Source organism: Chlorocebus sabaeus, chromosome 13 (assembly GCF_047675955.1).
Source record: "Chlorocebus sabaeus isolate Y175 chromosome 13, mChlSab1.0.hap1, whole genome shotgun sequence".
Classification (NCBI taxonomy): domain Eukaryota; kingdom Metazoa; phylum Chordata; class Mammalia; order Primates; family Cercopithecidae; genus Chlorocebus; species Chlorocebus sabaeus.
Window position 1 is genome coordinate 83,795,311 of NC_132916.1, and position 25,954 is coordinate 83,821,264.

Genomic DNA, 25,954 nt, shown 5'->3' on the forward strand with positions numbered 1-25,954 from the left:
CCTGAGCCATATGCTGGTCCCTTTCAGTCATGGCTGGAGCTGAAGCAGCTGGGGAACAGGGTGTCATGTCTCAAGGATGCACAGAGAAGTTGGACCCTGGGCCCATTCCATGAAATGTTTCCCTTCCAGGTCTCCATGCCTCTGATGGGAGGGACTGCTATGAAGGTCTCCAACATGCTCTGGAGACATTTTCCCCATTGTCTTGGTGATTAACATTTGCTCGTTCTTACTTATGCAAGTATCTGCAGCAGACTTGAATTTCTCCCAGAAACTGGGTTTTTATTTTATATCACATTGTCAGGCTGCAAATTTTTCATACTTGTATGCTTTGCTTCCTCTTGAATGCTTTGCTGCTTAGAAATTTCTTCTGCCAGATACCCTAAATCATTTCTCTCAAGTTCAAACTTCCACAGATCTCTAGAGCAGGGCCAAAATGCCACCAGTTTCTTGCATTGCAAAAGTGACCTTTACTCCAGTTCCCAAAAAGTTCCTCATCTCCACCTAAGACCACCTCAGCCAGGACTTTCTTGTCCATATCACTACCTGCAGTTGGGTCAAAGCCATTTATGAAGTCTCTAGGTATTTCCAAACCTTTCCATATCTTCCTGTCTTCTGAGCCATCCAAGTTTCTAGGAAGTTCCAAATTTTCCCACGTCTTCCTGTCTTCTCCTGAGCCCTCCAAACTATTCCAACCTCTGTTTGTTACCCAGTTCCAAAGTCACTTCCACATTTTTGGGTATCTTTAGAGCAGCATCCCACTCTCTGTAGTACCAATTTACTGTATTAGTCCATTCTCATGCTGCTATGAAGAAATACCTAAAACAAAGTAATTTAAAAAGGAAAGAGGTTTAAGTGACTCACAGTTCCACATGGCTAGGAAGGCCTCAGGAAAGTTACAATTATGGCAGAAGGGGCAGCAAACACCTCCTTCTTCATAAGGTGGCAGAATAGAAAAGTGCTGACCAAAGAGGGAATTGCCCCTTATAAAACCATCAGATCTCATGGGAACTCACTCACTATCACGAGAACAGCATGGGGGTAAGCACCCCCATGATTCAATCACCTCCCACTAGGTCCCTCCCATGACATGTGAGGATTATGGGAACTACAATTCAAGATAAGATTTGGGTGGGGACACAACCAAACCATATCAACTTTATAACAACTTAGAGTAATATTTTGAGAAACCTATCTTCATATTGAAAAACACATAGACACAACATAAACCCTGAACCCGACCTACCTGTAATTTTGGGCATACTAGTGCAATGGTTATTTAAATCATTAGAGTATTTTAATTTTAATTATTTTAACACTTTTAAAATTAATTAATTAAAATATTAATTTCAATTATTAAAATGGACAATAAATTTTGTGTACAGATTCTAAGACTTCTTGAATATATCATTGCTCTTTTATGGGTAGGAAACAATTTCACTAAAACTCACATTTCTTGATGCATGATATAAGGTGGCATAGCAATCCAGAGAGATCTCTCTAAAGGGCATGGTATCCTTCCCTATAACATTAATAACTTATTCAGTGTCCAACAACTTCATCATAAAGTTGGTTAAAAGTTATATTAGTATAGATAGAGTCTATTGATATTTAACAATACAGCAATAAAGGGAAGGGGTAGGAGAAGATAATTTTTTTTAGGGAAAAAGTTCCAATATTTCCTGCAGTTGCTGGTTCTTGCATGTTACAATGCTTGCAATTGTGTTATATTTAGCTTTAATTCCTCTCACTGCAACTTAAGCCTTTTCTTGTTTGATCCTTGATGAAGATGGAAAACAGCTGTCTGCCAGCAACCCTTTATTTACTTTGTCTTCCCTCAATACAATACAAAGTTATTTGTTTCTTTTCATTATCCACTTGATTACATGAAAATATAATAAGAAACATGGACTAGAAGTTGTATCGTCTTTTAATGTCTGCCACACATATGCATTTATTTTCATTAATCTTTTAATAATTTAGATAGACTGTGTTTAGATAACAGAGATTCATTTGGATAAAATGATATAAATAAATAGTCACATCTTCGAGTACTCTTAACATATATTTTTTAATTTGCTGTATTTTTAAAAACTATAATTCAATTGTAATTTGAGAAATGGTGAAAAGTCACTTCTGTGAGTTGTTATTGATCATTTATTATACTTAAGCATCTTCTCATTGGTGAGAAGAGGGGAGTATGAATTGAGAAATCTCTCCATTCTAGTAAAACTCCAGTGATTTTTAAGTCCACTAATTCATTAATCTGGCTCTCCCCAAGTCTGATTAGAAATATTTATATTGAAAATTTGTGAAATGAACATAATCCTTTTTGTTCAGCAATTACTTTAAAATAATCTTTTGAAAAATAACTAAACTTGCATTTCTGAAAATAAATAAAAAACCTAACCAATTAATGCACTACAGAATATGACTGTATTCATTTGAATATGAAAAACTGTTGTCCTGTCTCATCAGATGTGAAGCATTCTCTAGGGCTATTTTTCTAATGCTTCACCATCATTAACTCAACTGTCATTGTCCTACACCTGGACTCTTTCACTAGCGTAGATACTAGCATTTACTAGGGGCCTGTAACCAGATGCAGCAAGTAGCAAAGATGTCACATGCCATGTGGGACTGTAATATAGTGCACCTGACAACTGGCAGCACCCTTGGAAATGAGGCTTAATGGTTAAATGAGTGCAATTAAGTGTGCTGGTACATCTTTGCTGTCCCAGAGTATGAGAACGTTTAATGTGACTCATCAGCCCCATTCCAAGTTCCACACACTTAAAAACTGAATGAGCATAAATAGCAAAAGCCACAGTAAATCAGTTGCACAAAGAATTTGGAAATGTGAAAAATCGTAAGCAATTTTGGACTGCTGGTTTATTTTCAGTAATAAGCTTAACATTATACAGTGTAGTGATGCTATACTCATTTCTAATTCCACACATTTAACTTTGCTCTATTACAAGTTCCTTAAAATGTTATCTCCCTTTGCTAGAGCAAACTAGTTGTAAACCATACTGTCTCACGAAGGCCAGGGATGTCTTTCGATTCCACTGCCAAACTCAAAATAACATTGCTAAATTAAGGTTAAGAAATAGTTCTGCATTGACCTATGTTGCAACTGCTACCCAACAGTCATTTTGAAACAATCAATAGTACAGAGAGTCAAAAGTCCAAGATTATAGAAATTGCCCATTTGGACAATCAGGACAAGAAAAGGTAGAACATCATTTTGTGCTTTTCTGATCAATTGTTGTCAGGAAAAAAAAGAGGAAAATATAAACTTCCTCGACTCACGGTCAATAAAACCATAATTTTAACTTTTGCAGAAAAAAGTAGCATCTCAACTTTGTAAACAGAAAGAAAGATTTCAGACAGTAGGCCACATGAACAACCTTGAAGAGGTCTAAAGAAAAGATTTAAGATCATCTGTGACAAAGACAGCAACTGGAGACAAAATAAAAGTGATTAACCAGCATGAGTTCAAGTCTTTTCATTACAGAACATAGAAATTATTCTCTTGCTCTAAAATTCTGCCACATGCCAGAAAACATCTTTACTGGAAAAAGGTAAAGGAAAGCATGAGTGTCCACCATAAATCTCAATTTTAGCAAAATTTAAAACCCCAGATTGAAATAATAAGAATGTGCCGGGGCGGAGCAAGATGGCCGAATAGGAACAGCTCCAGTCTCCAACTCCCAGCGCGAGCGACACAGAAGACTGGCGATTTCTGCATTTTCAACTGAGGTACTGGGTTCATCTCACTGGGGAGTGCCAGACGATCGGTGCTGGTCAGCTGCTGCAGCCCGACCAGCGAGAGCTGAAGCAGGGCGAGGCATCGCCTCACCTGGAAAGCGCAAGGGGGAAGGGAATCCCTTTTCCTAGCCAGGGGAACTGAGACACACAACACCTGGAAAATCGGGTAACTCCCACCCCAATACTGCGCTTTAAGCAGACAGGCACACCAGGAGATCATATCCCACACCTGGCCAGGAGTGTCCCACACCCACGGAGCCTCCCTCATTGCTAGCACAGCAGTCTGTGATCTACCGGCAAGGCAGCAGCGAGGCTGGGGGAGGGGCGCCCGCCATTGCTGAGGCTTAAGTAGGTAAACAAAGCTGCTGGGAAGCTCGAACTGGGTGGAGCTCACAGCAGCTCAAGGAAACCTGCCTGTCTCTGTAGACTCCACCTCTGGGGACAGGGCACAGTAAATAATAACAAACGCAGCAGCTCTGCAGACGCAAACGACTCTGTCTGACAGCTTTGAAGAGAGCAGTGGATCTCCCAACACGGAGGTTGAGATCTGAGAAGGGACAGACTCCCTGCTCAAGTGGGTCCCTGACCCCTGAGTAGCCTAACTGGGAGACATCCCCCACTAGGGGCAGTCTGACACCCCACACCTCACAGGGTGGAGTACACCCCTGAGAGGAAGATTCCAAAGCAAGAATCAGACAGGTACACTCGCTGTTCAGAAATATTCTATCTTCTGCAGCCTCTGCTGCTGATACCCAGGCAAACAGGGTCTGGAGTGGACCTCAAGCAATCTCCTACAGCTACAACCTACAACTGAGGATCCTGACTGTTAGAAGGAAAGCTATCAAACAGGAAGGACACCTACACCAAAACCCCATCAGTACATCACCATCATCAAAGACCAGAGGCAGATAAAACCACAAAGATGGGGAAAAAGCAGGGCAGAAAAGCTGGAAATTCAAAAAATAAGAGCGCATCTCCCCCGGCAAAGGAGCGCAGCTCATCGCCAGCAACGGATCAAAGCTGGACGGAGAATGACTTCGACGACATGAGAGAAGAAGGCTTCAGTCCATCAAATTTCTCAGAGCTAAAGGAGGAATTACGTACCCAGCGCAAAGAAACTAAAAATCTTGAAAAAAAAGTGGAAGAATTGATGGCTAGAGTAATTAATGCAGAGAAGCTCACAAACGAAATGAAAGAGACGAAAACCATGGCACGAGAAATACGTGACAAATGCACAAGCTTCAGTAACCGTCTCGATCAACTGGAAGAAAGAATGTCAGCGATGGAGGATCAAATGAATGAAATGAAGCGAGAAGAGAAACCAAAAGAAAAAAGAAGAAAAAGAAATGAACAAAGCCTGCAAGAAGTATGGGATTATGTAAAAAGACCAAATCTACGTCTGATTGGGGTGCCTGAAAGTGACGGGGAAAATGGAACCAAGTTGGAAAACACTCTTCAGGATATCATCCAGGAGAACTTCCCCAACCTAGTAGGGCAGGCCAACATTCAAATCCAGGAAATACAGAGAACGCCACAAAGATACTCCTCGAGAAGAGCAACTCCAAGACACATAATTGCCAGATTCACCAAAGTTGAAATGAAGGAAAAAATCTTAAGGGCAGCCAGAGAGAAAGGTCGGGTTACCCACAAAGGGAAGCCCATCAGACTAACAGCAGATCTCTCGGCAGAAACTCTTCAAGCCAGAAGAGAGTGGGGGCCAATATTCAACATTCTTAAAGAAAAGAATTTTAAACCCAGAATTTTATATCCAGCCAAACTAAGTTTCATAAGTGAAGGAGAAATAAAATCCTTTACAGATAAGCAAATGCTCAGAGATTTTGTCACCACTAGGCCTGCCTTACAAGAGACCCTGAAGGAAGCACTAAACATGGAAAGGAACAACCGGTACCAGCCATTGCAAAAACATGCCAAAATGTAAAGACTATCAAGGCTAGGAAGAAACTGCATCAACTAACGAGCAAAATAACCAGTTAATATCATAATGGCAGGATCAAGTTCACACATAACAATCTTAACCTTAAATGTAAATGGACTAAATGCTCCAATTAAAAGACACAGACTGGCAAGCTGGATAAAGAGTCAAGACCCATCAGTCTGCTGTATTCAGGAGACCCATCTGACATGTAGAGACATACATAGGCTCAAAATAAAGGGATGGAGGAAGATTTACCAAGCAAATGGAGAACACAAAAAAGCGGGGGTTGCAATACTAGTCTCTGATAAAACAGACTTTAAACCATCAAAGATCAAAAGAGACAAAGAAGGCCATTACATAATGGTAAAGGGATCAATTCAACAGGAAGAGCTAACTATCCTAAATATATATGCACCCAATACAGGAGCACCCAGATTCATAAAGCAAGTCCTTAGAGACTTACAAAGAGACTTAGACTCCCATACAATAATAATGGGAGACTTCAACACTCCACTGTCAACATTAGACAGATCAACGAGACAGAAAGTTAACAAGGATATCCAGGAATTGAACTCATCTCTGCAGCAAGCAGACCTAATAGACATCTATAGAACTCTCCACCCCAAATCAACAGAATATACATTCTTCTCAGCACCACATCGTACTTACTCCAAAATTGACCACGTAATCGGAAGTAAAGCACTCCTCAGCAAATGTACAAGAACAGAAATTATAACAAACTGTCTCTCAGACCACAGTGCAATCAAATTAGAACTCAGGACTAAGAAACACAATCAAAACCGCTCAACTACATGGAAACTGAACAACCTGCTCCTGAATGACTACTGGGTACATAACGAAATGAAGGCAGAAATAAAGATGTTCTTTGAAACCAATGAGAACAAAGATACAACATACCAGAATCTCTGGGACACATTTAAAGCAGTGTGTAGAGGGAAATTTATAGCACTAAATGCCCACAAGAGAAAGCAGGAAAGATCTAAAATTGACACTCTAACATCGCAATTAAAAGAACTAGAGAAGCAAGAGCAAACACATTCAAAAGCTAGCAGAAGGCAAGAAATAACTAAGATCAGAGCAGAACTGAAGGAGATAGAGACACAAAAAACCCTCCAAAAAATCAATGAATCCAGGAGTTGGTTTTTTGAAAAGATCAACAAAATTGACAGACCACTAGCAAGACTAATAAAGAAGAAAAGAGAGAAGAATCAAATCGACGCAATTAAAAATGATAAAGGGGATATCACCACCAACCCCACAGAAATACAAACTACCATCAGAGAATACTATAAACACCTCTATGCAAATAAACTGGAAAATCTAGAAGAAATGGATAATTTCCTGGACACTTACACTCTTCCAAGACTAAACCAGGAAGAAGTTGAATCCCTGAATAGACCAATAGTAGGCTCTGAAATTGAGGCAATAATTAATAGCCTACCAACCAAAAAAAGTCCAGGACCAGATGGATTCACAGCTGAATTCTACCAGAGGTACAAGGAGGAGCTGGTACCATTCCTTCTGAAACTATTCCAATCAATAGAAAAAGAGGGAATCCTCCCTAACTCATTTTATGAGGCCAACATCATCCTGATACCAAAGCCTAGCAGAGACACAACAAAAAAAGAGAATTTTAGACCAATATCCCTGATGAACATCGATGCAAAAATCCTCAATAAAATACTGGCAAACCGGATTCAGCAGCACATCAAAAAGCTTATCCACCATGATCAAGTGGGCTTCATCCCTGGGATGCAAGGCTGGTTCAACATTCGCAAATCAATAAACATAATCCAGCATATAAACAGAACCAAAGACAAGAACCACATCATTATCTCAATAGATGCAGAAAAGGCTTTTGACAAAATTCAACAGCCCTTCATGCTAAAAACGCTCAATAAATTCGGTATTGATGGAACGTACCTCAAAATAATAAGAGCTATTTATGACAAACCCACAGCCAATATTATACTGAATGGGCAAAATCTGGAAAAATTCCCTTTGAAAACTGGCACAAGACAGGGATGCCCTCTCTCACCACTCCTATTCAACATAGTGTTGGAAGTTCTGGCTAGGGCAATCAGGCAAGAGAAAGAAATCAAGGGGATTCAGTTAGGAAAAGAAGAAGTCAAATTGTCCCTGTTTGCAGACGACATGATTGTATATGTAGAAAACCCCATTGTCTCAGCCCAAAATCTCCTTAAGCTGATCAGCAACTTCAGCAAAGTCTCAGGATACAAAATTAATGTGCAAAAATCACAAGCATTCTTATACACCAGTGACAGTCAAACAGAGAGCCAAATCAGGAATGAACTTGCATTCACAATTGCTTCAAAGAGAATAAAATACCTAGGAATCCAACTTACAAGGGATGTAAAGGACCTCTTCAAGGAGAACTACAAACCACTGCTCAGTGAAATCAAAGAGGACACAAACAAATGGAAGAACATACCATGCTCATGGATAGGAAGAATCAATATCGTGAAAATGGCCATACTGCCCAAGGTAATTTATAGATTCAATGCCATCCCCATCAAGCTACCAATGAGCTTCTTCACAGAATTGGAAAAAACTGCTTTAAAGTTCATATGGAACCAAAAAAGAGCCCGCATCTCCAAGACAATCCTAAGTCAAAAGAACAAAGCTGGAGGCATCACGCTACCTGACTTCAAACTATACTACAAGGCTACAGTAACCAAAACAGCATGGTTCTGGTACCAAAACAGAGATATAGACCAATGGAACAGAACAGAGTCCTCAGAAATAATACCACACATCTACAGCCATCTGATCTTTGACAAACCTGAGAGAAACAAGAAATGGGGAAAGGATTCCCTATTTAATAAATGGTGCTGGGAAAACTGGCTAGCCATAAGTAGAAAGCTGAAACTGGATCCTTTCCTTACTCCTTATACGAAAATTAATTCAAGATGGATTAGAGACTTAAATGTTAGACCTAATACCATAAAAATCCTAGAGGAAAACCTAGGTAGTACCATTCAGGACATAGGCATGGGCAAAGACTTCATGTCTAAAACACCAAAAGCAACGGCAGCAAAAGCCAAAATTGACAAATGGGATCTCATCAAACTAAAGAGCTTCTGCACAGCAAAAGAAACTACCATCAGAGTGAACAGGCAACCTACAGAATGGGAGAAAATTTTTGCAATCTACTCATCTGACAAAGGGCTAATATCCAGAACCTACAAAGAACTCAAACAAATTTACAAGAAAAAAACAAACAACCCCATCCAAAAGTGGGCAAAGGATATGAACAGACATTTCTCAAAAGAAGACATTCATACAGCCAACAGACACATGAAAATATGCTCATCATCACTGGTCATCAGAGAAATGCAAATCAAAACCACAATGAGATACCATCTCACACCAGTTAGAATGGCGATCATTAAAAAGTCAGGAAACAACAGGTGCTGGAGAGGATGTGGAGAAATAGGAACACTTTTACACTGTTGGTGGGAGTGTAAACTAGTTCAACCATTATGGAAAACAGTATGGCGATTCCTCAAGGATCTAGAACTAGATGTACCATATGACCCAGCCATCCCATTACTGGGTATATACCCAAAGGATTATAAATTATGCTGCTATAAGGACACATGCACACGTATGTTTATTGCAGCACTATTCACAATAGCAAAGACTTGGAATCAACCCAAATGTCCATCAGTGACAGACTGGATTAAGAAAATGTGGCACATATACACCATGGAATACTATGCAGCCATAAAAAAGGATGAGTTTGTGTCCTTTGTAGGGACATGGATGCAGCTGGAAACCATCATTCTTAGCAAACTATCACAAGAACAGAAAACCAAACACCGCATGTTCTCACTCGTAAGTGGGAACTGAACAATGAGATCACTTGGACTCGGGAAGGGGAACATCACACACCAGGGCCTATCATGGGGAGGGGGGAGGGGGGAGGGATTACATTGGGAGTTATACCTGATGTAAATGACGAGTTGATGGGTGCAGCACACCAACATGGCACAAGTATACATATGTAGCAAACCTGCACGTTGTGCACATGTACCCTACAACTTGAAGTTTAATAATAATAAATAAATTTAAAAAAAAAAAAAAAAGGAATGTGCCAAATATCCATGGCAAAGAATAGAACAGACATTTTAGTTTTGACTTGATTTTATCTGAAAGGTTACTCGCTTATACAATTATATGCATTGTTAAAGAAGCTACAGTTAAAAATGAATTTAAAGCCTAAGAAAAGAGATTACTACTATCCATTAGCTAGATGCCAAAGAAGTCTGACAAATTTAATTATAATATGCTTTTTATATATTGTCCCGTGAGACTTCTATGGCATTTTACAGTGAACCCCACAAGGAAAATTAGCAATAAACAAAAACTAAGAGAATACAATTGCATGCATGTCTGATATGTGGAAATAGAAACAGAGCATACTCGACAAGGACTATCAGATGCAAATATCTATAGTGCCTGATGGAGCAGATGGCCAAGTTGATGAGTATTTCCAATAGTTTACAGCCAAACATTAGGTCCAAAGCAGTTCACTGGGAAAAAAATAAATATACTAACCTGAAAAATCTCAACTGAAAAGAAATGAATGTATCAAATTCTAACCATTTGTTAAGAGAGAGCCATTTTGGGGAAAACTTGAGCTTTCATATTTTTATTTTTGAAAATATCAGAAAAATCAGATACACTATAAAAATATGATAACTTAAAGACGTAGGTCTGGTATAAATTAATCAATCCTACTTTCATTTATGAATTGGAATTAATTGGTTATTTAACAAATAGAGCACTGTGGAAATTTCATATCCATATTATTGGGTGGCAGAGGTAACTTTTTTTCTTGTTATGTATTAATTAATGAAATGGTTAACAGTCGGTGAATGGCATATGGTGCTTCTTTCACACCACTGTGAGCCATGCCACAGAATGCTGCATCACCCTTCTAAGAAATTTTTTCTTCTCCTTTTTCCCCATATGGTGTTCAATTCTAAAATAGATTTTTCCGCAAATACTCAGTGTCTCCATCCAATATTCCATAGTTGGGAATCAGGTAAGGCTAAAAGATGAAAGTAAGTTCATATAAACCTTCAGCTCCCAGTTGGTTCTCTTCATGAGAAGTCTTATCTATACATATGTATTGCCACAGAATGCCTGATTTCCACAGAAATCAAGTGAAAATCGAGCTCAACCATTTGCCTGAATATATCTAACTCCTCTTGATAGCAGAAAATTAAGATTAAAGTATTTTGGTCTTAACAAGCCACTTAGTTGAAACCACTCACTTATTCAGAAGTTTGACCTCAGAAATGTAAGGAGCTGAACAGAAGCAGATCAAAGTTTGACATAGGGAATCTTGCCATGACTTTCAGTATATAATTAGATTGCAACCTCCAGGGCTCCATGGTGGAGATTTATGAAACGGATTAAATGCTAGCATATCATTAGTGCTGACTGGCATCCTCAACTCAATTCAGCCATGATGGTTTATTGAAAACATGTTTGATTAAAGACATTTGCAAAAATTATATAGGAAAATGTGTTTTGTCCATAAACATGAGGATGGAAAGTTTTATTAGCAATCTATTGTTATTCTCAATTCTAGAGATACAGAAAAGATCTTGCCTGAAAATTACCTACTGTTGAGGGCCTTAAGCTAATGACTATTCAGCAATGGTTTTTTTAAGGTTGTTTGTTCCTCCTGTACTTGCTGTTAAATTTTGTACCTGCTGATAAATTTTCTGGACATTTTTTGCCCCATTTAAGAAAAATAATAATAAACCTTTTTTTTTTTTGGAAAACAAAATAACCTAGGCTATATTTAAGAATGAATTGAACTGGTCTTGATTTATGTTTGCAGCAGATGGTTCTGTCTTTCAGTTGGGTCCAAAAGGTTTTTCTGATTCTCTAAGTATTACATTTTATCTTTCTTGGTAGCACTCAATAATTTATCCGCAAATTATTTATAACTACATGACAATTTGTACATAATTCTTCCCTATTATATTAAAATAGGATTACTTACTTACAGTAGTTCTACTGTTTTCCTCAGTAGATCATGCATTTTAAGAGGCCAGAAAACCATGTTTTTATTTTTGTCTCCCCACTGCATGAAACACAATCAGTGTTCAATAAATATTTTTGAACACATAAATATTATACATTACAGGTATTTATGTTGGTGATAATATAGTGATAATGTAAAAACTTTTATAAATGTAAGTACCATTATGAAAAATAAAAATATTTTAAACTAAAATTTCCTTATCTATTTTCTATTGTTTCTTTTTTATTATGACTATATATTAAAATTTATAAGAATCAGTGAACTGGGAGGCAAAATAAATTACTCAGGGAATTTTACTTCCTATATCATGAAGCAGGAAGTAAGAGATTATAAGCTTCCAAATGATGTTAACATGTGTACCTATAGAATTATAGGAAACTTCAAATGGGAAAACTTTTAAAATCTTTAAAAATAATATCCTATTCGTGACAATAGGATATTGTCACTATTTAGCATTGCCTTTAAGAAGGAAGACATATTATTTTCTCACTCATTGATAAATTCATTCATTCGTTGTGTAAGTATGTGTGAAGAATACAAGATGAAATGAAATACACCTATTGTCCTCACCATGCCCAAAACTTAGCAGTTGAGCTAAACACTGAAGGTACCACAAAGGAAGTGCTAAGGAAGTTTAAAAAGGAAAGATAACTTTCTTCTAGGTAGAATAAGAGAGCCTTCATAGAAAGTAGCAGAAGGATTTTGTATCCCTTCTGGTGCACACAGTGTTTAAAAGCACTTTTTTTTTTTTTTTTTTTTTTTTAGAGTTTTTAACATGAAGGGCTGTTGAGTTTTGTTGAAGGCCTTTTCGGCATCTATTGAGATACTCATGTGTTTTTTGTCATTGATTCTGTTTATGTGATGGATTACATTTATTGATTTGCATATGTTGAACTAGCCTCCCATTCCAGGAATGATGCCGAGTTGATCATGGTGGATAAGCTTTTTGATGTGCTGCAGGATTCAGTTTGCTAGTATTTTATTGAGGATTTTTGCATTGATGTTCATCAGGGATATTGGCCTGAAATATTCTTTTTTTGTTGTGACTCTGCCAGGTTTTGGTATCAGGATGAAGCTGGCCCCATAAAATGAGTTAGGGAGGAGTCCCTGTTTTTCTATTGTTTGGAATCGTTTCAGAAGGAATGGTACCAGCTCCTCTTAGTACCTCTGGTAGAATTCAGGTGTGAATCTGTCTGGTCCTGGACATTTTTTGGGTAGTAGACTATATTAATTACTGCCTCAATTTCAGAACTTGTTATTGGTATATTCAGAGATTTGACTTCTTTTAGGCATTGATGGAACATATCTCCAAATAATAAGAGCTAATTATGATAAACCCACAGCGAATACCATACTGAATGTGTAAAAACTGGAAGCATTCCCTTTGAAAGCTGGCACAAGACAAGAATGCCCTCTCTCACCACTCATATGCAACATAGTATTGGAAGTTCTGGCCACAGCAATCAGGCAAGAGAAAGAAATAAAGGACATTCAAGTACGAAAAGAGGAAATCAAACTGTCTCTGTTTGTAGATGACATGATTGCAAATTTAGAAACCCCCATCATCTTAGCCCAATATCTCCTTAAGCTGATAAGCAACTTCAGCAAAATCTCAGGATACAAAATCAATGTGCAAAAATCACAAGCATTCCTATACACTAATAACAGACAAACAGAAAGCCAAATCATGAGTGAACTCCTATTCACAATTGCTACAAAGAGAATAAAATAACGGAATCCAACTTACAAGGGATGTGAAGGACCTCTTCAAGGAGAACTACAAGCCACTGCTCAAGAAAATAACAGAGGACACAAACATATGGGAAAACATTCTTTACTCATGGATAGGAAGAATGAATATCATCAAAATGGCCATACTGCCAAAAGTAATTTATAGATTTAATGCTATCCTGATTAAGCTACCATTGACTTTTTTTCACAGAATTGGAAAAAAAAAATACTTTAAATTTCATGTGGAACCAAAAGAGGGCCCGCATAACCAAGACAATCCTAAACAGAAAGAACAAAGCTGGGGGCGTCATGTTACTTGACTTCAAAGTATACTACAAAGCTACAGTAACCAAAACAGTATGGTACCGAAACAGATATATAGACCAATGGAACAGAACAAAGGCCCCAGAAATCATTACCCACATTTACAACCATCTGATCATTGACAAACCTGACAAAAATAAGCAATGGGGAAAGGATTCCCTATTTAATAAATGGTGTTGGAATAACTGGCTATTCATATATAGAAAACTGAAATTGAATCTCTTCCTTACACCTTATACAAAAATTTACACAAGATGGATTAAAGACTTAAACATAAGACCTAAAACCATAAAAACCCTAGAATAAAACCTAGGCAATACCATTCAGGACATTGGCATGGGCAAAGACTTCATGACTAAAACACCAAAAGCAATGGTAACAAAAGTCAAAATAGACCAATGAGATCTGATTAAACTAAAGAGTTTCTGCACAGCAAAAGAAACTATCATCAGAGTGAATAGACAACCTACAGAATTGGAGAAACTTTTTGCAATCTATCCATCTGACAAAGGGCTAATATCCAGAATCTACAAAGAACTCAAACAAATTTACAAGAAAAAAAAAAACCCCATCAAAAAGTGGGCAAAGGATATGAACAGACACCTGTCAACAGAAGACATATATGAATCCAACAAACATATGAAAAAAAGTTCATCATCACTGGTCATTAGAGAAAAGCAAATGAAAACCACAATGAGATACAGTCTCACACCAGTTAGAATGGCCATCAATAAAAAGTCAGGAAATACCAGATGCTGGAGAGGATGTGGAGAAATAGGAATGCTTCACTGTTGTTGGGAGTGTAAATTATTTCAATCATTGTGGAAGATAGTGTGGCAATTCCTCAAGGATCTAGAACTAGAAATACCATTTGACCCAACAATCCCACTACTGGGTACATACCCAAAGGATTATAAATCATTCTACTATAAAGACACATGCATGTGTACATTTATTGCAACACTGTTCACAATAGCAAAGACTTAGAACCAACCCAAATGCCCACCAGTAATAGACTGGATAAAGAAAATGTGGCACCTATACACCATGAAATACTATGCAGCCATAAAAATATGGATTCATATCCTTTTCAGGGACATGGATGAAGCTGGAAACCATCATTCTCAGCAAAATAACACAATAACAGCAAACCAAACACCGCATGTTCTCACTCATAAGTAGGAGTTGAACACTGAGAACACATGGACACAGGGAGGGGAACATCACACACCGGGACCTGTCCGGGGGTGGTGTGCTAGGGGAGGAATAGCATTAGGAGAAATACCTAATGTAGATGAAGGGTTCATGGGTGCAGCAAACCACCATGGCACATGTGTACCTATGTAACAAACCAGCACGTTCTGTACATGTACCCAAGAACTTAAAATATAAGAAAGTACTTTTTGTTTTATTTTTGCTATGTTCTATACATTCTTTGAAATGTCATTATAAAACAGAGTTAAAATACCAAGAGATTAAAATAATTTTAATTAGGTAACAGGCTAGACAGGTAATGACTCAGCTTATTTTAGGAAAAATATGATCAAGTTAATTAGGTGTTACAGGAAGTGATGAGTAGCTTATGTTACATCTGTTGATCTACATCAAGGAGAATGATTGACCTATATTGTGGAAAGCAGGAGAAGGAGATATGTCAAATTCTTCCTTACTTGATAAAATTGAATATCAGAAACGTATTATTAAAAAGTAACTTTGATGCACATATAGAGATTGTATTTTGGTGAATTAATTTCAGTTTTATCAGCAAATACTTCCCTGAATCAAACTTTTCATATGATGATAATATATTTTTTTGATAATATTCAGAGTTTTTAACAAATACCCTCATAAAACTGAACAAGAACTTTGTTTTCATTCAGGAATTTAGTCCACTATCTTCTTGAGTGATCTAAACTCATCATTGACCACTTATTTTTGTTTTTAGCCAAAACGCCCATTGGTGTTTTTTTCTAACTCACTTTATTCCAGATTTATTTGACATAGTGAAAACAACTGCACTCAAAACAAAAATATTTATACTTGGAAAGTAAGAGCATCTGTGAAAGGAACAATAAGACTAGAAAAATGGCCGGGCGTGGTGGTTCACGCCTGTATTCCCAGCATTCTGGGAGGCCCAGGCGGATAGATCACGAGGTCAAGAGAGAGAGACCGTCCTGTCCAACATGGTGAAATCCCGTGTATACTAAAAGTACAAAAATTAGCAGGGTGTGCTGGCGGCCCTGTAGTTCCAGCTACTTGGGAGGCTGAAGCAGGGAAATCGCTTGACTGTGGGAGGCGGAGCTTGCAGTGAGTCAAGATCACGCCACTGCACTCCAGCCTGGGCGACAGAGCGAGACTCCGTCTCAAAAAAAAAAAAAAAAAAAAAAAAAAAAAAAAAAAAAAAAAAAAAAAAAAAAAAGAAAAAAAAAAGAAGAGTAGAAAAATTATGAGGTAAACAAAACGCATGCATGTCATGAAGTCTTATGAAACAGCAACGATGTGGACTATTAATTGGCTTTTGAACTTTCTAGCAGCCAACCCAATAGAGATAGGTGAATTATTTACAGGATTCAAAGTGTACACAAGGCAAAAATAAATTATTCCAAAGTATCATTGGTAATTTTGATAATGAGATGAGAGACATATTTCTTCCCTCCATTCTGGTGACGCTGTGTGCTTTGATAAAGTCTGCTGAAACAATTCGATGGTAGACATAGTAATGTGTTTCATTAAAGTGCTATGCATTTTTCAATGTATACTGATTATATAATTCTAAAAGTGCAGAAAAAGTGTTTTGAACCTGATGTAAAGCTTCCCGATAACTTAGCTTCATCCAATATTAAAATTAGATTATTTACAAAAATTGATATTCTGTTCATCTTTCTGGCGTATTCAATAATTATTATTTCTTTCACTTGTATTTTCTGATAAGTATTAGGCATTAGAAAGTTTCAGGTTACACTGAGTGACAAGTCCCACAACAATTACAAATTCAACCGACCCTTGAACAACTTAGGGATTAGGGAAACCATTGAAAACCCTGGTATAACTTTTAACTCCTCCAAAATTTAACTCACAGATTACTGTTGAATGGAAGCCTCACTGAAGACATCAATTAACATATATTTTGTATGCTATATATATATTATATACTGTATTTTTAAAAATAAAGGTAGAGAAAATGTGATTAAGAAAATTATAAGGCAGACACACTATGTTTATTATTCCTTGAGTAGAAATACATCATCATAAAGGTCTTCATTCTTGTCTTCACATTGAATAGGATGAGGAGAAGGATGAAGAGAGAGTAGTCTTTCTGTCTCAGGAGGTGCAGAGGCAGGAAAAAAATCGTTGTATATGTGAATACGCACAGTTCAAACCTGTGTTTTCCAAGGGTCAACTGTAATTTGAAAATCAACTGAGTGAGAAGTAGATGGAAATCCAAGACCTCTATAGAGAAGCAAATAAAATAAATATCTATGAGTATGGTGCCCATTTTCTTCCTCAGTGTAAGGTGTTCAACACAGAGAGAAATGAGCAATCAAGGCTCCAAACTTCTCCACTAGAATGTTTTTAATTTGGAAAAAATCTAAAATGAGAATTACAAAGTTTTATTATAACTACAGTAAAATATTAATTAAATATAGTATGTATATTTACATTTTTACATATATTCTATATGTCAATCTTTGAATGCTACAATTTAGTTGTTAATCTTTGAAGATAATAGAGTTTTCAGGCTATCACTCTAATTAGTTATTTATCAAATAATTTCAGTTATGAGACATTTATCAAAGAGATGACTTTGGTTTATCTAGTTGTTAAAATATTTTTATTTATACCAATAAAGGAATATCCTCAAATATAAAACGCACACTACATATAAATAAATTCAACATTAATTTAATGATATTTATAGAATTATAATAATAGTCATATTAATACTTACCATTTGCATAGTTTTATAATATGCCAGATAGATCTTCTTCTAGGCACTGTACAAATATTACATCATTTAATCTTCATAAAGACTGGTGAAGTCATTTAGCCAACCTCACATAATTGCTAAGTGACTGAGCCAGTATTTACACCTCGGCAGTTTAACTCCAGAGCATGTGTTCAGATCCAGTTCAAACCACAGTACCAGATGTCAAAAATATCATGATGAGCAGTACAGGTATGACCTCTATTCTCACATAACTATACGGGGGAGAAAATTGTATTTTAATGTAGCTGCAATGAAGATGTGTTGTTTGATGGAAATCCACAGTAGATGAATAAACTTATACCAAAATTACAAAATGAAAACCACAAAGTAGACCTGGAAAAAGAGGTAGGAACTTATCAGGAAAAGTTTTGAAAAAAACTAAAAGAATATTTCAGAAAAATAAAACTACATTTGTAAAATCTTATGATTATATGAATATATATATTCAATAGTGTAGAGCTACCTTTGCTAGTCCTATATATATAGGATAGTAATCTCAATATTGATGGAATTGAAAGATTTATCATCTCATCTTTTACTTAATAATCCTTCCAGATATAGAGTTTGTCAGCAGAGTTTTAAAATTATATAACCTTTGCTTAAAAATATAACTGTAGATTATATAGCAGCGTAAATTATCTTATAGCAAGATTGATTAATTCTGATATTAACATTATTAGCATCACAATCCTTAAATGATGAAGCACTCAATGCTAAATGCCTGGCATATTTACTTCACCAGATAATATGTAAGGTAAGTTTTGGCTTACTTACTACTATTACTTAATATAGTTGCAGGACCCAGACTGCAAAGGTATGCAATAAGATCCTATTTTTATGAGGGATTCTTATGCAATAAGATCCTACTCTAAGAATAGAATCCTATTCTAAGATAGGATCTTATTTTCAACCCAACTTGAACACAAAAAATGAGAATTAGTCTCCAAAGCAAGTAACCTTGTCCACTTGGGAGAACATTTTATGCAACACAGTGCAAGCTGCACAGTTATAAAACCAGAGGTGTCATTTCTACAACTTGAATTTTGAAAGTAAAGGGCACTTTAAAGACACACTCAGCCCCCTTGTCTGCTATAAGCTGGATAGCTCAGCAGTACAGAATCAATGATCTACACTATTACCACAAATCATTGCCATGGGAAGAAAAATACAAACTAGAAGCCTCAAGGTTCTGCAGCTATAAACAATAGCACTGATATAGAAGAAAAAGAACTACAAAAAGTAATGATTTTAAACATATTTTTTCTGGCTTCACAAAATGGTTATGTATATTTTGGATTCCTAGCTAATATATGGGTCAATAAAATGACTCAATCTTTTCTCATGTTAGCATTCAGCAACATCTACTCACAAATGTTTTGCATTTTCTAAGAAATTCATTGGTTTAAAGTAAAACAAACTCATCTTCTTTCTATGTGTGTTCTACTCACAAATGCAGGATATATAACTTTACTTATAATGTGAATCAAATACATTACACAATCTCATTCCAAATAAAAGTTTTGATTTTCTAAATGAATTTTAGATTTCATTTGGTGAATTTAAACTATTTTTACCTCAAATTTTTGAAAGTAATACTTTCTATGCTCTCCTTATTTCATTTTTCATAACTATCAAGCACTAAAATATAGTATTTATATAAATATGGTCAGTTTTGTGTTGCAAGAGGCATTGCTATTTTATGAATTTTAAAAAACATGCTTTATTTTTCAGTGTATAAGACTTGGATGTCTTCTCTTCTGACTGTCCTTCCCAACCTTCTGCTTCACTTGACATTATGCATATAGGGGCTACCCTTGATGATTAGTTAACGAAATATATTTAGCAAACTAAAACCAAACTGGGGGGAAAAAAAAACAGGAAAATGCAGCATAAATCCCCAAGTAATTCCAAGGCTTAAATTTTGTCCATCGTGGCCATTCCATCAATCCTAACCCCTCGATTGTTAAGACTTCTGTTTACATTTTTTAGAATGGGCAAAACTATGTTCTAAAGAGGGCCTAATTGTGGAAGAATTCTTTTCCCTTAGAAAATACCATAACACAGATTTTTTTTGAAGGATAAAATTGTAAATCATGAATAACAAGAGGAAACACAAACACATGCTGTCATCCAGCCGAGCTCAATTCAATCATCTACAGTGTTCATGCATCAAATCCCTTGATGAAGATAGTGCTCTACTTGCGAGGCTGAGATGAGAGGATCGCTTGAGCCCAGGAACTTGAGGCTGCAGTCAGCTTTGATAATGCCTTTGTGCTTCAGCCTGGATGACAGAGCAGAAACAAAAGATAGTGGCCATCAGAATTGTCAACATGCATAGAAATGTGTGCTGATTGATTGACAGTTGTGATAAATGCAAAGTGTAATGTTGGAGATATTGAAGTACCTTTTTTGAATAATTTATCAATACATTGAATGAACCACAGTTATTTCAACTCTGTTCCAAAAAATCTGTCAAAAAAGATGGTTCAGAAATACTTTATGTAAAAGCTTCTTTTAACACTGTTTTTTTGTAATAACAGAAATGTTTCTCTAAAAACCTAAATATAAAAAACGAACACATTGTTATAGTTGTGTGATAGATTGAGCAACTATGAAACTCTGAAAAAAGGAAAGGATTTACGAAATAATTTAAGTGAAATAACTGAAAACCATAAACATAGCCATGATAATTGCAATTATGAAAGTTTTATATATGTATATTTTAAATGTATGTATAATATATAATTTATACATATATAGAGAGAGATGTAGAAATATCAGAATAGGCCATAGATACATGTAAATTGTGGGATTGGTTGTAATTTTTATTTAGTGTTGTAATATTTATGAAATATTTATTTAGTATTTTATTGGGAACCTTAAAAATATACAAGTAATTCAGAATTGTCATATATTAAAATAAATTTTGTGATCCAAATTTGTGAATTTTCTTTATAATTTGGCATGTGATTAATATAATTTTTTTAGTTTAAATCGATTTTATTCTCTAATTAAATATATAGAAATATATATTTATACATTAATATAAGCTTTCATGCTTTCCTTGCTGGAACGTAAGTCCCAAAAGGTGAGATATTTTGTCTGTTATGTTCATTGATCTATCAAATGCATCCAGAATAGTGCCTGGCACTTTGTAAATTTTAGTAAATATTGGTTTGATCAATGAGTGAATCATTCCAAGTAGTTTTGAATATATCTCTCAGAATTTATATGTTCATCTGTCCTCAAGTGAAAATGCCATTCTCAGGTTAAAAATCCACTCCCCTGTGCTTTTCTTGAATGAATAGGTGGGATGTTATTGTATTGTGTGAAAAGGAATAACCATATGGATACAATTGGATTCTTTGGCAAAACAGTAAATACTATACTGATAACATTTTTATGGCAAGTAGAAATTTATAAACCATGTATCATATAAACAACACATTATCCATTGTATTTCCAAATGTTTAAGTAGGTACATGACTGGTATCAAGTTCTAGAGGAGAAACCTCTAAAAAAATGACTGGACTCAGGCAGAATTTCTTGTCTTCTGAAGCATTACAAAAGAGAACAAATAAAGTACACTCCCAGACAGAATAAAAAATGATTATTTGATGATGGCTGAATGGGAACAGCTCCAGCCTCCAGTTCCCAGCATGAGCGACACAGAAGATGGGTGATTTCTGTATTTCCAACTGAGGTACTGGATTCATCTCACTGGGGTGTGTCAGACAGTGGCTGCAGGACAGTGGGTGCAGCCCAACAAGCAAGAGCCAAAGCAGGGCAAGGCATCACCCTACCTAGAAAGCACAAGGGGGAAGGGAATTCCCTTTCTTAGCCAAGGGAAACCGTGACGCACAACACCTGGAAAATCAGGTCACTCCCACCCTAATACTACGCTTTACTAAGGGTCTTAGCAAATGGCACACCAGGAGATTATATCCCGTGCCTGGCTTGGAGGGTACCAGTCCACAGAGCCTCCCTCATTGCTAGCACAGCAGTCTGAGATCTAACTGCAAGGCGGCAGCGAGGCTGGGGGAGGGACACCCGCCATTGCTGAGGCTGAAGTAGCTAAAACAAGTGGCTGGGAAGCTCAAACTGGGTGGAACCCACTGCAGCTCAAGGAGGCCTGCCTGCCTCTGTAGACTCCACCTCTGGGGACAGGGCATAGCCAAACAAAAGGCAGCAGAAATCTCTGCAGATGTAAATGTCCCTGCCTGACGGCTTTGAAGAGAGTAGTGTTTCTCCCAGTGCAGAGTTTGAGTTCTGAGAATGGACAGATTGCTGGCTCAAGTGAGTCCCTGACCCTGGAGTAGCCTAACTGGGAGACATCCCCCACTAGGGGCAGACTGACACTTCACACTTCACACAGTCAGGTACACCTCTGAGACAAAGCTTCCAGAGGAGCAATCAGACAGCAACATTTGCTGTTCAGCAATATTCACTTTTCTGCAGCCTCCGCTGCTGATACCCGGGCAAACAGGGTCTGGAGTGGACCTCAAGCAAACTCCAACAGACCTGCCACAGAAGGTCCTGACTGTTAGAAAGAAAACTAACAAACAGAAAGGACATCCACACCAAAACACCATTTGTGCATCACCATCATCAAAGACCAAAGTAGATAAAACCACAAAGATGGGGAAAAAGCAGTGCAGAAAAGCTTTAAATTCTAAAAATCAGAGCGCCTCTCCCCCTCCAAAGGAACACAGCTCCTCACCAGCACCGGAACAAAACTGGACGGAGAATGACTTTGACGAGTTGAAAGAAGGCGGCTTCAGACGATCAAACTTCTCCGAGCTAAAAGAGGAAGTACAAACCCAACACAAAGAAGCTAAAAATCTTGAAAAAAGATTTGACAAATGGCTAATTGGAATAACCAATGTAGAGAAATACTTAAACGACTTGTTAGAGATGAAAACCATTACACGAGAACGACGTGACAAATGCACCAGCTTCAGTAACTGACTCGATCAACTGGATGAAAGGGCATCAGTGATTGAAGATCAAGTGAATGAAACGAAGCTAGAAGAGAAGTTTAGAGAAAAAGAAGTGAACAAAGCCTCCAAGAAATATAGGACTTTGTGAAAAGACCAAATCTACATATGACTGGTGTACCTGAAAGTGACGGGAAGAATGGAACCAAGTTGGAAAACACTCTGCAGGATATTATCCAGGAGAACTTCCCCAATCTAGCAAGGCAGGCCAACATTAAACTAAGGAAATACAGAGAATGCCACAAAGCTACTCCTCAAGAAGAGCAACTCCAAGACACATAATTGTCAGATTCACCAAAGTTGAAATGAAGGAAAAAATGTTAAGGGATGTCAGAGAGAAAGGTCGGCTTACCCACAAAGGGAAGCCCATCAGATTAATAGCGGATCTCTCAGCAGAAAATCTACAAGCCAGAAGAGAGTGGTGACCAATATTCAACATTCTTAAAGAAAAGAATTTTCAACCCAGAATTTTATATCCAGCCAAACTAAGTTTCATAAGTGAAGGAGAAATAAAATCCTTTACAGACAAGCAAAATAAAAGATACAATATACCAGAATCTCTGGGATACATTTAAAGCAGTATGTAGAGGGAAATTTATAGCACTAAATGTCCACAAGAAAAAGAAGGAAAGATCTAAAATTGACACCCTAATATCACAATTAAAGAACTAGAGAAGCAAGAGCAAACACATTCAAAAGCTGGCAGAAGGAAAAAAAACACACACACACACACACACACACAAACAAAAAAACAACAACTAAGATCAGAGCAGAACTGAAGGAGATAGAGACACAAAAATCTCTTCCAAAAAATCAAGGAATCCAGGAGCTGATTTTTTGAAAAGATCAATAAAATTGATAGACCACTAGCAAGACTAATAAAGAATAAAAGAGAGAAGAATCAAATAGACACAATAAAAAATGATAAAGGGGATATCACCACCGACCCCACAGAAATACAAACTACCATCAGAGAATACTATAAACACCTCTATGCAAATAAACTAGAAAACCTAGAAGAAATGGAAAAATTCCTGGACACATACACTCTCCCAAGACTAAACCAGGAAGAAGTTGAATCCCTGAATAGACCGATAATTAATAGCCTACCAATGAAAAAAAGGCAATAATTAATAGCCTAACAATCAAAAAAAGTCTAGGACCAGACGGATTCACAGTCGAATTCTAACAAAGATACAAGGAGGAGCTGATACCATTCCTTCTGAAACTATTCCAATCAATAGAAAAAGAGGGAATCCTCCCTAACTCATTTTATGAGGACAACATCGTCCTGATGCCAAAGTCTGGCAGAGACACACGCAAAAAAGAAAATTTTAGACCAATATCCCTGATGAACATCGATGCAAAAATCCTCAATAAAATACTGGCAAACCGAATCCAGCAGCACATCAAAAAGCTTATACACCATGATCAAGTGGGCTTCATCCCTGCGATGCAAGGCTGGTTCAACATACGCAAATCAATAAACGTAATCCAGCATATAAACAAAACCAAAGACAAAAACCACATGATTATCTCAATAGATGCAGAAAAGGCCTTTGACAAAATTCAACAGCCCTTCATGCTAAAAACTCTCAACAAATTCGGCATTGATGGAACGTATCTCAAAATAATAAGAGCTATTTATGACAAACCCACAGCCAATATCATACTGAATGAGCAAAAACTGGAAGCATTTCCCTTGAAAACTGGCACAAGACAGGGATGCCTTCTCTCACCACTCCTATTCAACATAGTGTTGGAAGTTCTGGCCAGGGCAATCAGGCAAGAGAAAGAAATCAAGGGTATTCAATTAGGAAAAGAGGAAGTCAAATTGTCCCTGCTTGCAGATGACATGATTGTATATTTAGGAAACCCCATCATCTCAGCCCAAAATCTCCTTAAGCTGATAAACAACTTCAGCAAAATCTCAGGATACAAAACCAATGTGCAAAAATCACAAGCATTCTCATACAACAATAACAGACTAACAGAGAACCATATCATGAATGAACTCCCATTCACAATTGCTTCAAAGAGAATAAAATACCTAGGAATCCAACTTACAGGAGATATGAAGGACCTCTTCAAGGAGAACTACAAACCACTGCTTGATGAAATAAAAGAGGACACAAACAAATGGAAGAACATTCCATGCTTATGGATAGGAAGAATCAATATCATGAAAATGGCCATACTGCCCAAGGTAATTTACAGATTCAATGCCATCCCCATTAAGCTACCAGTGACTTTCTTCACAGAATGGGAAAATTTTATTTTAAAGTTCATATGGAATCAAAAAAGAGCACGCATTGCCAAGACAATCCTAAGCAAAAAGAACAAAGATGGAGGCATCATGCTACCTGAATTCAAACTGTACTACAAAGCTACAGTAACCAAAACAGCATGGTGCTGGTACCAAAACAGAGATAGAGACCAATGGAACAGAACAGAGCCCTCAGAAATAATACCCCACATCTACAACCATCTGATCTTGGACAAACCTGACAAAAACAAGAAATGGAAAAAGGATTCCCTATTTAATAAATGGTGCTGGGAAAACTAGTTAGCTATAAGTAGAAAGCTGAAACTGAATCCCTTCCTTACACCTTATACAAAAATTAATTCAAGATGGATTAGAGACTTAAATGTTAGACCTAAAACCATAAAACCTAAGCAATACCATTCAGGACATACGCATGAGGACTTCATGTCTAACACACCAAAAGCAACGGCAACAAAAGCCAAAATTGACAAATGGGATCTAATTGAACTAAAGAGCTTCTGCATAGCAAAAGCAACTAACATCAGAGTGAATAGGCAACCTACAGAATGGGAGAAAATTTTTGCAGTCTACTCATCTGGCAAGGGCTAATATCCAGAACCTACAAAGAACTCAAGCAAATTTACAAGGAAAAAAACAAACATTCCCATCAAAAAATGGGCAAAATATATGAAGAGACATTTCTCAAAAGAAGACATTTATGTAGCCAACAGATACATGAAAAAATGCTCATCATCACTAGCCATCAGAGAAATGCAAATCAAAACCACAATGAAATACCATCTCACACCAGTTAGAACGGCAATCATTAAAAAGTCAG